The 12,060-nt window shown below is 36.7% G+C and overlaps 1 protein-coding gene across 9 annotated transcripts in view; it reads left to right on the forward strand.

Annotated features, from left to right (window-relative positions):
• LOC135847820 (vigilin-like) overlaps positions 1-12,060 on the forward strand; it is a 35,676-nt gene that overhangs the window by 18,431 nt on the left and 5,185 nt on the right. For 5 of the 9 annotated variants that reach the window (XR_010559245.1, XR_010559246.1, XR_010559247.1 and 2 more), the window contains exons 10-16: positions 9,077-9,434; positions 9,542-9,714; positions 10,349-10,469; positions 10,561-11,041; positions 11,132-11,544; positions 11,695-11,838; positions 11,938-12,060. The gene's annotated coding sequence lies outside the window, so the exon portion shown is untranslated. Of the gene's footprint in view, positions 1-9,076; positions 9,435-9,541; positions 9,715-10,348; positions 10,470-10,560; positions 11,042-11,131; positions 11,545-11,694; positions 11,839-11,937 lie in introns of those variants that run through there. The other 4 variants (XM_065367542.1, XM_065367563.1, XM_065367555.1 and 1 more) reach the window with 2 other exon arrangements.

Consider the following 12,060-nt stretch of genomic DNA (forward strand, 5'->3'; position numbering starts at 1 on the left):
TCGGTTTTTCGCAAAAATTACAAAAATTTTCATTTTTTCCTAAAAAATGTCCATAAGTCTTCCCTATTGCTGAAAATTTTAGCCTTTTCGCAGTACAAAAGTCTCAATTTTTCACGTAAAACTGCCATAAATTGCACAAAGTGGAAATCTCACTTTTCGAAAAAAATTGCAAAAAGATGTACTGGATTTCTTATCTTCACAAATTACTCATTTTTACTTATAGAGCGGGCAAATAGCGGGTTTAAAAAGGAAAAAATTGGCACATGAATTTTTTCTTCGGGAATGTGTTCAGATGAACCCCCTGAACTACCAAAAAAAACCCGCGCCTTCTACCCCTGGAGCTAACTTTTTTGGGGGGCTAAAACCGGTTTCGATTCACGTTTTTTTGCGATTTACTCGGAAAATATTAGGTTTACGATAAAATACCATGACAAAAAATGTTCCCCTTTAAATTCTCGACAATTTGATACTACGCTCGATACCCATATCTCAAAAGGGGTGTCTGAAAAAAGGGGTGGAAAGAGAAGGTGTTTCAAAAAAAGGCAGTTCAATAAATTTATCAAAGTTACCACTTTATATCATTCGTTTTCGCTCAAAATTTTTTTACAATGTCTACTCACTCAACTATTAATTACACCACCATTGATTGGTCTTCAATCCTCCCCGGGGGTTGGTGTGGGGTGCTTGATTTTTCAAGTAACACACAACTGAATCATATATTTGAAAAACGAATCTGGACATGCGATGTATCGAATAGTATGTTTTTGAGGTCGCTGAATACGAATACGAACTTATTTTTTGGGTCCAACCCCTCAAAGCCCCTCTGTGCCCCAAAAAGGGGGTTAAAATTTTGAAAAATCGTGAAAAGTCGAGTGATATATCGAATGGTATGTTTCCGAGGTCGCTGAGTACGAATATGAACTTACTTTTTGGGTCCCACCCCCCAATGTTCTTCTGTGCCCCATCAAGGGGGCTAAAATTTCAAAAAATCATCAAAAAGTCGAGTGATATATCAAATGGTATGTTTCCGAGGTCGCTGAGTACGAATATGAACTTACTTTTTGGGTCCCACCCCCTAATGTCTCTATGTTCCCCAAAAAAGGATCAAATTTTGAAAAATCATGAAATGTCGTGTGATTCATCAAATCGTATGTTTTCGAGGTCGCTGAATACGAATATGAACTCATTTTCTGCTGAGAGTTCTTCAAAATCCATTTACGCCCTTCTAAAGAGGATAAAATTTTGAAAAGTCGCTGAAAATCATGTAATACGAGTATATCGAATAGTATGTTTTCAAGATTGCTGAACACAAATTTTTAGAATCCAAAGCACAATGGTTCTCCGTCCCAAAAAAGTTAACGACAAAACATGGTGTGATCTTTTTTTTTAAAGATTCTCACCATTATTTTAGAAATAATTCTGAAAATTCATCTCAAAAACACTAATTGGAGTAACTTTCGGAGGGAGGAGGGCCGAGGTAGAGGTATTACCAAGCGGGTATTATACCGGGATTGCTATTCAAAAAGTTTGAACGCTCATTTTGCAAAGAAAACATTTCACATCTCAAGATTTGTTTTTAAAACGTTCACTCACCTACCAGTTGTTGATTACTTTTTAACAGAAAATAAAATAGAACTGAGACTTTTACAGTTTTGTCGAATTTCGTCGAAATAAAATGTATAACCATCCAACTAATTTCTATTTGTAAATTTCGCTTAGGTATATGCCACTCGGATTATTAATTTTGGAAATTTTAATGGAATTGATTATTTATATCGTTTTTTTTTTGTTGGAAAAACTCATAAATTGATAAAATATTTCAAAATAGAATCCCGAAACATACGATTTGATGAATCACACGACATTTCATGATTTTTCAAAATTTGATCCTTTTTTGGAGAACATAGAGACATTAGGGGGTGGGACCCAAAAAGTAAGTTCATATTCGTACTCAGCGACCTCGGAAACATACCATTCGATATATCACTCGACTTTTCACGATTTTTCAAAATTTTAACCCTCTTTTTGGGGCACAGAGGGACTTTGAGGGGTTGGACCCAAAAAATAAGTTCGTATTCGTATTCAGCGACCTCAAAAACATACTATACGACACATCGCCTGTCCAGATTCGTTTTTCAAATATATGATTCAGTTGTGTGTTACTTGAAAAATCAAGCACCCCACACCAACCCCCGGGGAGGATTGAAGACCAATGAATGGTGGTGTAATTAATAGTTGAGTGAGTAGACATTGTAAAAAAATTTTGAGCGAAAACGAATGATATAAAGTGGTAACTTTGATCAATTTATTGAACTGCCTTTTTTTGAAACACCTTCTCTTTCCACCCCTTTTTTCAGACACCCCTTTTGAGATATGGGTATCGAGCGTAGTATCAAATTGTCGAGAATTTAAAGGGGAACATTTTTTGTCATGGTATTTTTTATCGTAAACCTAATATTTTCCGAGTAAATCGCAAAAAACGTGAATCGAAACCGGTTTTAGCCCCCTAAAAAAGTTAGCTCCAGGGGTAGAAGGCGCGGGTTTTTTTTGGTAGTTCAGGGGGTTCATCTGAACACATTCCCGAAGAAAAAATTTATGTGCCAATTTTTTCCTTTTCGTCCTCGCTTTTTTACGTTATTTTCCTGCTCTATTAAATTATCAAATTTTTGATTTTAAATTTAGTGAACTCATTGAGCGAGCCATCAAGCTATCAAATGCAAGAATGCAATTCATGCTGGTTTAGCCATTTCATGAACGTGAAAATAATTTTACGTTGTTGAGTTGGGTTTTTGCACTTTCTGATTTTTTTTTCTGATGTTGCTGGTCGGGGCAAACGTGTTTTTTTTATGTTTTGGATTTTGCTACCCGGGGCAAACAGCCTGCCCCGGCTAACCCTATACGCTGGCTACGGGCCTGCATTAATCCAAGAGGACTGACATATGTTTAAACTGACACCATTGTGGAAGCCTCCGGGTTACAACCCGGAGGTTTCCACAGTTATGTCAGTCCTCTTGGGGTAGTATTATGTGAAAAAGCTATTGGATGTCAGGAGGTCACAACTTCTGCTGAAGTATCAAAAAATGTCCTATTTTTCGCCGCTATTCGAAAACAATAATTTCCAATTTTTGCTAAAATTGTGTGTGTGTTTTTAATACCTATTAAGCTTCCTTTATAGTGGCCGTGGAATTTTTCTACAGAAAAGACAAATGTGTACATTCAAATGGAAGCATTTATACTGGCTGTGGAATTTTATCAATTTTCTATGGAAAAGTCAAAATTTTTCAACTTTTCCATAGAAAAGTGATGAATGAGATGAAGATTGAAAACTTTTTATTAAAGTGAATAATCATCAGAATTTATAAGAAATGTTATTATTTTACTAGTTTAGAGGTTCAAAAGTACTTAAAATTGAGTTTGAAAAAATTCCACGATTTTCTGTAGAAATTTTCTATTGCCAGCTTATCGCCACTATAAAGGAAGCTTTACAATTTCCTGAAAACTGAAAATGATATAGCAATGAAAACCACATTTTTGCATCTTTTGAAATAATTCAAGATTGATGTACGTTTCGAATTACAATCAATTTTTCACTGCTTTCGTCCTCCATAGTGGAGGCAAATTAGCATAATATTTGAATAAAAAAAACATTTTTGGCTACCCAAGCTTTTATGATGAAAAATTGTCAGGTATGGTCCCCCGAATAATTCCTGAGAACTACCACCCCACAGACCCCCGGCTAATTTTTTTATGGGGGGTTGAACCCCCCAAAATTGGTTTTTTGCAGTTTTATCCTCAGGGGTTGATTTTACGTTAAAAATAGCTTTAGTTTTGTGTTCTACGTCAAATTTCCGATCTATTGATATATCAACTGCCTTTCTGCCCCTAAGGGGGGTGGAGCTGGAACCATTCGAATGTGAGGGGTTTTCTAAAAAACTCCAAAATGCTATCGGCGCATAAGAGGGGTTAAATGACCGCCGAGAGCGTTCGGGTAGATACTAGCATGGAAGGTGGGTACTATCGAGAAACTATCACGTGAAAAATTTCAGATCCACACCACCTCCCCTTTCTGGGGAACCCCCCTTTTCTGAAATTTCAATAGCACTTTTCTGAGTTCCATTTTGGCCGATTTTGAAAATTTTTCAGTATGTAATGTATACTCTTGGTAGGTATCCCCACAAAAATTTTCAACCCCCTCCCCTCATATTTACCCCTCAAAACGGCGTAAAATGTGTCTTTGCGAGGTTTGGGGGTAAAATGGGAATTTTGGGGAAAATAACTAGATATTAATAAGTAGGGTGTCGTTGTCTTATGATTCGATACCGCTGAGCACGAATATGACGTCAGATTTTTTGCTACACTCATCTAGCCCCTTCCAAAGCACTTAGACCCCTCAATTTTTACTATTGTTAAGAAACATAAAATAAGTTGAAAAACGCTATTTTGAGAGGTAAATATGAGGGGAGGGGGTTGAAAATTTTTGTGGGGATTCCTACCAAGGGTATACATTACATGCTGAAAAATATTCAAAATCGGTTGGAATGGGGCTGAGAAAAGTGCTATTGAAATTTCAGAAAAGGGGGGTTCCCCAAAAAGGGGAGGTGGTGTGGATCTGAAATTTTTCACGTGGTAGTTTCTCGATAGTACCCACCTTCCATGCTAGTATCAACCCGAACGCTCTCGGCGGCCATTTAACCCCTCTTATGCGCCGATAGCATTTTGGAGTTTTTTAGAAAACCCCTCACATTCGAATGGTTCCAGCTCCACCCCCCTCAGGGGCAGAAAGACAGTTGATATATCAATAGATCGGAAATTTGACGCAGAACACAAAACTAAAGCTATTTTTGACGTAAAATCAACCCCTGAGAATAAAACTGCAAAAAACCAATTTTGGGGGGGTTCAACCCCCCATAAAATAATTAGCCGGGGGTCTGTGGGGTGGTAGTTCTCAGGAATTATTCGTGGGACCACCCCTGACAATTTTTCATCATAAAAGCTTGGGTAGCCAAAAATGTTTTTTTCTTTTCTTATTTGCCTCCACTACCACCTCACATCGCTCGGGCTACAGCGTTTTCCGTTTCTTCTCTCTGACCAAAGTTGCAGGGTTGAAAAGTTGACTTATCACATCACTAAAATTGTGGATTTTGTTTTAAATTTGTTTTTGCGTTTTCAACTCGTTTAACGTAGTTTGAAACATGTTTTAAGCATTCACACTTTTCTATCATTTTATACATGTGTTACACAAAAGAGAAGAAAAAGTTTTGAACGGGAAAACTGTTTTTCATTATACACGCTACGAAAGTATAAGTTTTCCGCCCTCTGTGCATGCTACGAAAATGCTCTATGTTTACCTGGGCCGAAAATGAAATAAATTTCCAATCGACATAATGTCTTTAGTTTTTTTCTACGAGGTTCAGTTTTCGATATATTTGCAAAAGAAAGCATTCTCTTTTAAAAAAATGAACTATGCAAAAAAGGTTTAACCAAAAACGGACATAATATTTGACTCGCCGAGCCGAAATTGTAATATACTCTTCTCTTCTCTTCTCTTCTCTTCAACTCTGATGAATACTCCTTAATGTTTTCGTGATAGTTTTCTGATTCAATTTTTTCGTAATTTTCGAAAAAAATTTTCATATTTTTAAAATAATTTTGAAAATATTTTCTAGACATTTTACGATCAGTTTAAATAATTTTCATTTACACTCTTCAGAGCCTGAGCTGACATAACTGAGGAAACCTCCGCGTTGGACTCGGAGGTTTCCTCAGCGATGTCAGCATTTGCTTAAGTCAGCGCTCAAGGGCTAACAAGGGAACTACCTGAACCGGCAGAAACGAAAATGAACGAATCAAAGCTAGTTCGAAAGGAGACCACCTCAGGACCCCAAATCCAAAATTTGAAGTGCTGAAGTTGATTTCTAGATTTTTGGTGAATTTTTGAAAATTGAAAAATCCGAAAAATTATTAATTAATACCAAAAATAGAAAATATTGATGAAAAATGGAATTTTCTCGGGAAGTGGCTCAGATGGTGTCCCTAACTCATTTACGGCTATCGAACTTCGTAAAACCTCAATTCCAGTCATTCTGGAGCCTCCAGCGATTTTTTATCATTTCTCCAGAATCTTGAAATTGCTGTGGAACGGCTAAAAATAAACTTTAGCACAAATAACTTTATTTGGGGCCTATGTGGGTTGCCTTTAACCATTTTTTGCGGTTGTCGCGAAAATCGGCGTCTGCCGGTTCAGATGTATATTTTTGGCCACTGGAAAAAAATGACAAAATTTGAAAATTTTAATGGATGCTCCAGAATGGTTGAAATGGAGGTTTTGCCTATTCGGAACGTCGAAAATCCCACATAGGCCCCAAGTAAAGTTATTTGTGCTAAAGTTTATTTTTAGCCGTTCCACAGCAATTTTGCAATTTCAAGTTTCTGGAGAAATGATAAAAAATCGCTGGAGGCTCTAGAATGGTCGAAATGGAGGTTTCACCTATTCGGAACGTTGAGAATAGGTCAGAGCTCGATTTCGGATAGGTAGCATCGCAAAAGATGGAATATTCAACATTTTCAAATTTTGTCATTTTTTCCAGTGGTCAAAAACACACATCTGAACCGGCAGACGCCGATTTTCGCGACAACCGCAAAAAATGGTTAAAGGCAACCCACATAGGCCCCAAATAAAGTTATTTGTGCTAAAGTTTATTTTTAGCCGTTCCACAGCAATTTCAAGATTCTGGAGAAATGATAAAAAATCGCTGGAGGCTCCAGAATGACTGGAATTGAGGTTTTACGAAGTTCGATAGCCGTAAATGAGTTAGGGACACCATCTGAGCCACTTCCCGAGAAAATTCCATTTTTCATCAATATTTTCTATTTTTGGTATTAATTAATAATTTTTCGGATTTTTCAATTTTCAAAAATTCACCAAAAATCTAGAAATCAACTTCAGCACTTCAAATTTTGGATTTGGGGTCCTGAGGTGGTCTCCTTTCGATCTAGCTTTGATTCATTCATTTTCGTTTCTGCCGGTTCAGGTAGTTCCCTTGTAAGTTACGTTTATGGGACTTTCCATAAATATTCTTGAAGACCTACGCAGGACTTTTCACAACGTTTCGTCAATTCGCCGAAAATTGACTATCTGACAATTTTAGCTAAAAAAAAAGTAATTTGTTGACAATTTCGGCAAACGGTATTTTTTGGCCGATCTTGTCATGACCTACTGTTTGACGATTTTGGTTTGGATGTCATTAAGTATGCACATATATGAATGACAAAAATAGTTGAAATTATATAAAAACACGAAAATATATAACAAAGTCTATGAATGATGATCAAAACTTATGAAACTTGATTTAAAATTTGATTAAAATGCTGCCAAAATCGTGCCCAAAAAGGCACCTACCTATCGTCTTTTGGTTTTACTTGGGAGTTGGGACATGGTGCATAAGTTTCTATTGATAGATGTCACCCAACGCAATATTTGTGCCCAAAATTCTACTCTTTCGTGTACCCCCAAAAAACAAGTGACAAAATGAATGTCTGATCTAACGTATCCCTTGAGAGCTGACTTAACTGAGGAAACCTCCGGGTTCATGTCAGCACCCGGAGGTTTCCTAAACGATGTCAGCATAAAATCAAGTCACCGCTTAAGGGGTATTCAAGTTTGTTGATTTTTCATAACCGTCAAAATCATCCCTTCACTTTCGATTGTGTACTTCTACGTCAAAAGGACCGCGTGAACGTGAAGCTTTCATGGACAATTTTTGTTTGTACGATGAAAATTTGCGAATTTATTGGTGGCTAATCGGCTTTTTTTTTAGTCACTTTGGTAAAAAAAAATGTTTCAAGTTACATTCAAACGTACATGGATTGGCTGAACGGATTTTCATTAAATCTGGAATGTAGCTTCTGCTCGTTATCAGTCAACGCAGCTTTGATGTCTGGTTCAATAATATTGCACAATTTAGGGTGCATCAGTGCTGTCCTAATCATATGTACTTTCACGTACGTCGTACATACTACCTACTCGATCACAACTGCAATAGCAGACGCTGATTTTTATCTCGTAATACCCAAACCATTTGAAAAGTGCGAATTTTTCATATTTCCTCAGCTGAACCACTAGCTGTTCAAAATTTATATTTTATGATACTATTGTGCTCGGGTGAAAATTTAAAATAGGTAAAACATACAAAATTATCGTTTTTTCGTTATTTGGACCAATTCGTTTGAAAAATTTTCGTTTCAGCAGTATTTTTACCTTCGTTTCGATAAAATAATCATTCACTATAGAGGGTTTTCGAAAAAATACCTGAAATGTCGATTTTTCATTTCGAAACATCTGGTTTTGCTCTCCTCTCCCTCCATCACAAATAAAAATAAATATAAACTCCCTCCTGTGATTTCATCCTGTAAACGTCACTGATGTTCAGCATAATTCAATTAATTTTGAATTTGTAGACTAAAATGGCATTTGTGATGATACGTCCTTCTCCCTCCCCAAATAACATGACTTAATCCATAAATTTTCGAAAAAATACTTTTTTGAGGGGGAATCGGTAGCAAAGAACAAAGATCATCTTTCCGTGAATATGAGGAGGGGTACAAAAGTTCATGTTTGAAAGCAGGGCAAGAAAAAAGCAAGAAGTTTGTTTTTTTGGTTTCAGTGGTTACTGTGGTGAGTTTTTGAGATTCGTGTTTGACGCCGATAACATGCCTACGATAAGCGACTGGTTTTTCTTATCTTGTGAATCGTTGGAGGGGGGGGGGGGAGAATATCGCTTTGCCTACCGATCGTACATCACTTTATCAATAGTAGTAGTGTAGTAGTAGACATTAGTAAACTCAAACTGTGCGTTCGTGACGTTAGAGTGTACAGTGTAAACTGTAAGTTAAGTAAGTTAAGTACATCCTGTGGATTTTGGTACGAAGTTAAGAGTTGATTTTTTTTTGCGAATTTTTGCTGTTTTCTATGGCAAACTAAATTAAATGTGCGTTATTTATCGTGTTTTTTCAAGATACGCCGAACAGTTAGTGAAAATCGCGAAATTTTAATTTGAGGAATGTGTATTTTTTTCAGCGGAAAAATTCGGTCGATTTTGGCGGAATGAAAGTAATTTGATGGCAGGTGCGCAGTGTCAGCTGCCAAATTCGTATACCGAAATGCAGAAGAATGGTTTAAAGGAATGGAGCTGGTTGGACTTGTTAATCCGTTGGATATGAGTAAGGTTCGTAAATGATTATTGATAGGTATTGTTTTAAATCCGGAATTGTCTTTCCTGTTCGTACAGCAACGTTTTATTCTATTTGCGGGGAAAAAAATCCTCGCTGTTCTTTTGCATAACGATTTGTGTTCCCAGTCCCTTATTTTACGCGCTTATGAGCACCATAATTATTCCAGGTCGGTCGAAACTTTACCTCTCAGAGGTTCTGATAATGTGAGTGTGAAACTTGGCCTACATACTTGAATAACTATCTGTGGTATACAAGTATGTTTCTTTATTTCTTGTAATTACCTTTTCTTGATTTTTGTCTTCTGTTTTAGTTACAAATTAACAACCCTGTAGAGGTTTTAGTGACCAACTTAACTATAGGATATGACCCTGCGAAAATTCGCAACAAGCTGAAACGTTTTTCGGAAAACTGCGGTGGTCGTGTTGGAATGATAACCAATCAAACTGCTACCATAAGTTTTTCAGCAATGGAATTTGCTACTAGGTAAGTTTCGAAAGAATGCAATTATAAAATAAAAGTCGTATTTTGTAGGATACCTATCAGGTGAAGGGATTGAATGAAAATTGGTCATTCAGATTGTGTTTGGTTTTTTTCGGTTTTTGTTACGCATGTTTCGAAAATACGTATATTATGAAGGTCAAGTACGGGGTGGGTCAATGTTCAATGTTTTTTTTATGAATAACATTCCCGTGTAAGCATGGACGTGAGAATTTGCGTGACTCACTGTTAGCTAAAATTGTAAAAATGTAATTTACGAAATTGCGCACAATTTCGAAACCTCGAAGGGAAAAAAAGAATCGAAATATTCAGTAATGCCGCAACCTGCTCAAGAGTTAACAAAGAAGAATTACTAATACGTGTCAAGTCGACTGTTGAACTTTTTAAAATGCATTTGCGACCGCGTTTTAAATTCCAAAATACCGCGTGATTAGTTTTACTTACATATTAAATTAAGTGAGTTTTATTTTTTTTTCACGAGTGAAACTTATCCATAATGGTTGGATTGTTTTTCTGGAGCTCAAAAGCGTATGAATAAGAAACGAGTTTTTGAAAAATTTATTAATTTTTCCACCAATTGTATGTATTCATGTTATTTTGTTGTTTGTTTGTTTTTCAGTAGGGAAAAAGAATAACATTTGCGGAAACTTCGATCACATTGTGCCTAACCAGAAAATGTATCATTGTCCGAATAACGAGAATTTTCTTATCGTTCCCAAATATCCGATCAATGATCAGAGGTATAAATAAGTTCCACTCAAGCAGGATTACGAGTATTTTACAGTTTTATTTATGTGTTGAGTAACGCGTGTTCGTATTTTTATCCATCAGGAATTTCTTACGGTACGAAAGACCAGCTTCGTGAAACGGTCAACGTAGCGATAACTACACTGTTCCTTATACAATTCAAGAGAATTTCCCTCATCCTAATAATTTACCACATGGAAGTTTCGAATTGTTTTGATACCGTTCATTGAATTTAGAAGTATACGATGGAAGGTGGTGGACAAGTTTTGGCTGCTTGCGACGTTACTGCCAAGTGTTTGCCTCAAGATCCGTATGTGATGGCCCAACGTAAGAATACTTTGTTTTTCTCTTTTTTTCGCTGTTACGATAACGCGATTGACGAATGTTTATTTTTTCAACGGAAAACTTTGATCGATTTTGGGAGAATGAAAGTAATTTGATGGCAGGTGCGCAGTGTCAGCCAAATTCGTATATCGAAATGCAAAAGAACGGGTTACCGCAGATAACGATATTGAAAAGGAATGCAGCTGTACCTGTTAATCCGTTGGACTTGGATATGAATAAGGTACGTAAACGATTATTGATAGGTACTATTTTAAATCTGGATGAAAGAAATTAATATTTAATTTCGGTACACTCTTTCCTATTCGTACAGAGGTATTTTCATCCTATTTATACAAATCAAGCTACAATCAATCAATCTACTCAAACAAATGGACCGGTTGAATTACATGTAACGAACTTTGATTTTCAACGCGTTTGGTCAGATTTTGAATTTATCTGCTTCCGGCGGCGGAGGAGTCATTCTGTCTTCGTTGGAATTAATGGAATCTTCGGATCATGAATAAGACGAACTGTCGTCCTTTTTGGAGTCGGATTTAGGGGAAGTTTTCAACTGCTCTTCGTTCTGTAAACTTTCGCCCTATGTCATGGATTTTTTTCTTTTTCAGATTCGCTGCAGATCGACGCTGTCGGCGCTCCTTGACTGCTTCAGAGTACCTTTCATTCGACTGTCGATATTATCGATATTTTCCGTTCGCTGATACACCGAAGTATTCGAAAATAAATGTAGGTAGAAAATTTAAAGACAATTTTTGACTATACGTTTATTTCATTCTAGGTTACGCTAATTCTCGGTAAATTAGTGTCAAACTTTCTATAAATTTGCGTTAATGAGTCGCTGATCACTTAAATTATTGTACCTTTTATGCCCGACAGATTTTGATGCTGGACGAAACAGACAGTATATTAAACATGGGTTTCAAACCGCAGATCAGAAAAATCGTCGAAAGACACTCGATGCCAAAAATTGGCGAACGATAAACCCTTATGTTCTCTGCTACTTTCCCGAAGGGAATTCAGGTGCGTAGTACGTACTTGACGAATATCGATCGGCGATTAATTTTAGTACGACTGCATTAATTGACCTCTAATGGATAACTGTTGCGTTGTTGATAATAGATTTCAGCCCGAGATTTCTTCGATAATTATATATTCTTAGCGATTGTTCGTGTTGGTTCGACAAAAACGAGAAAAAAACCTGTTTATTAGATTTACTCGCCGCCCATAAATCCGATCAGCCGG

This window comes from Planococcus citri, chromosome 1 (assembly GCF_950023065.1).
Source record: "Planococcus citri chromosome 1, ihPlaCitr1.1, whole genome shotgun sequence".
Taxonomy (NCBI): domain Eukaryota; kingdom Metazoa; phylum Arthropoda; class Insecta; order Hemiptera; family Pseudococcidae; genus Planococcus; species Planococcus citri.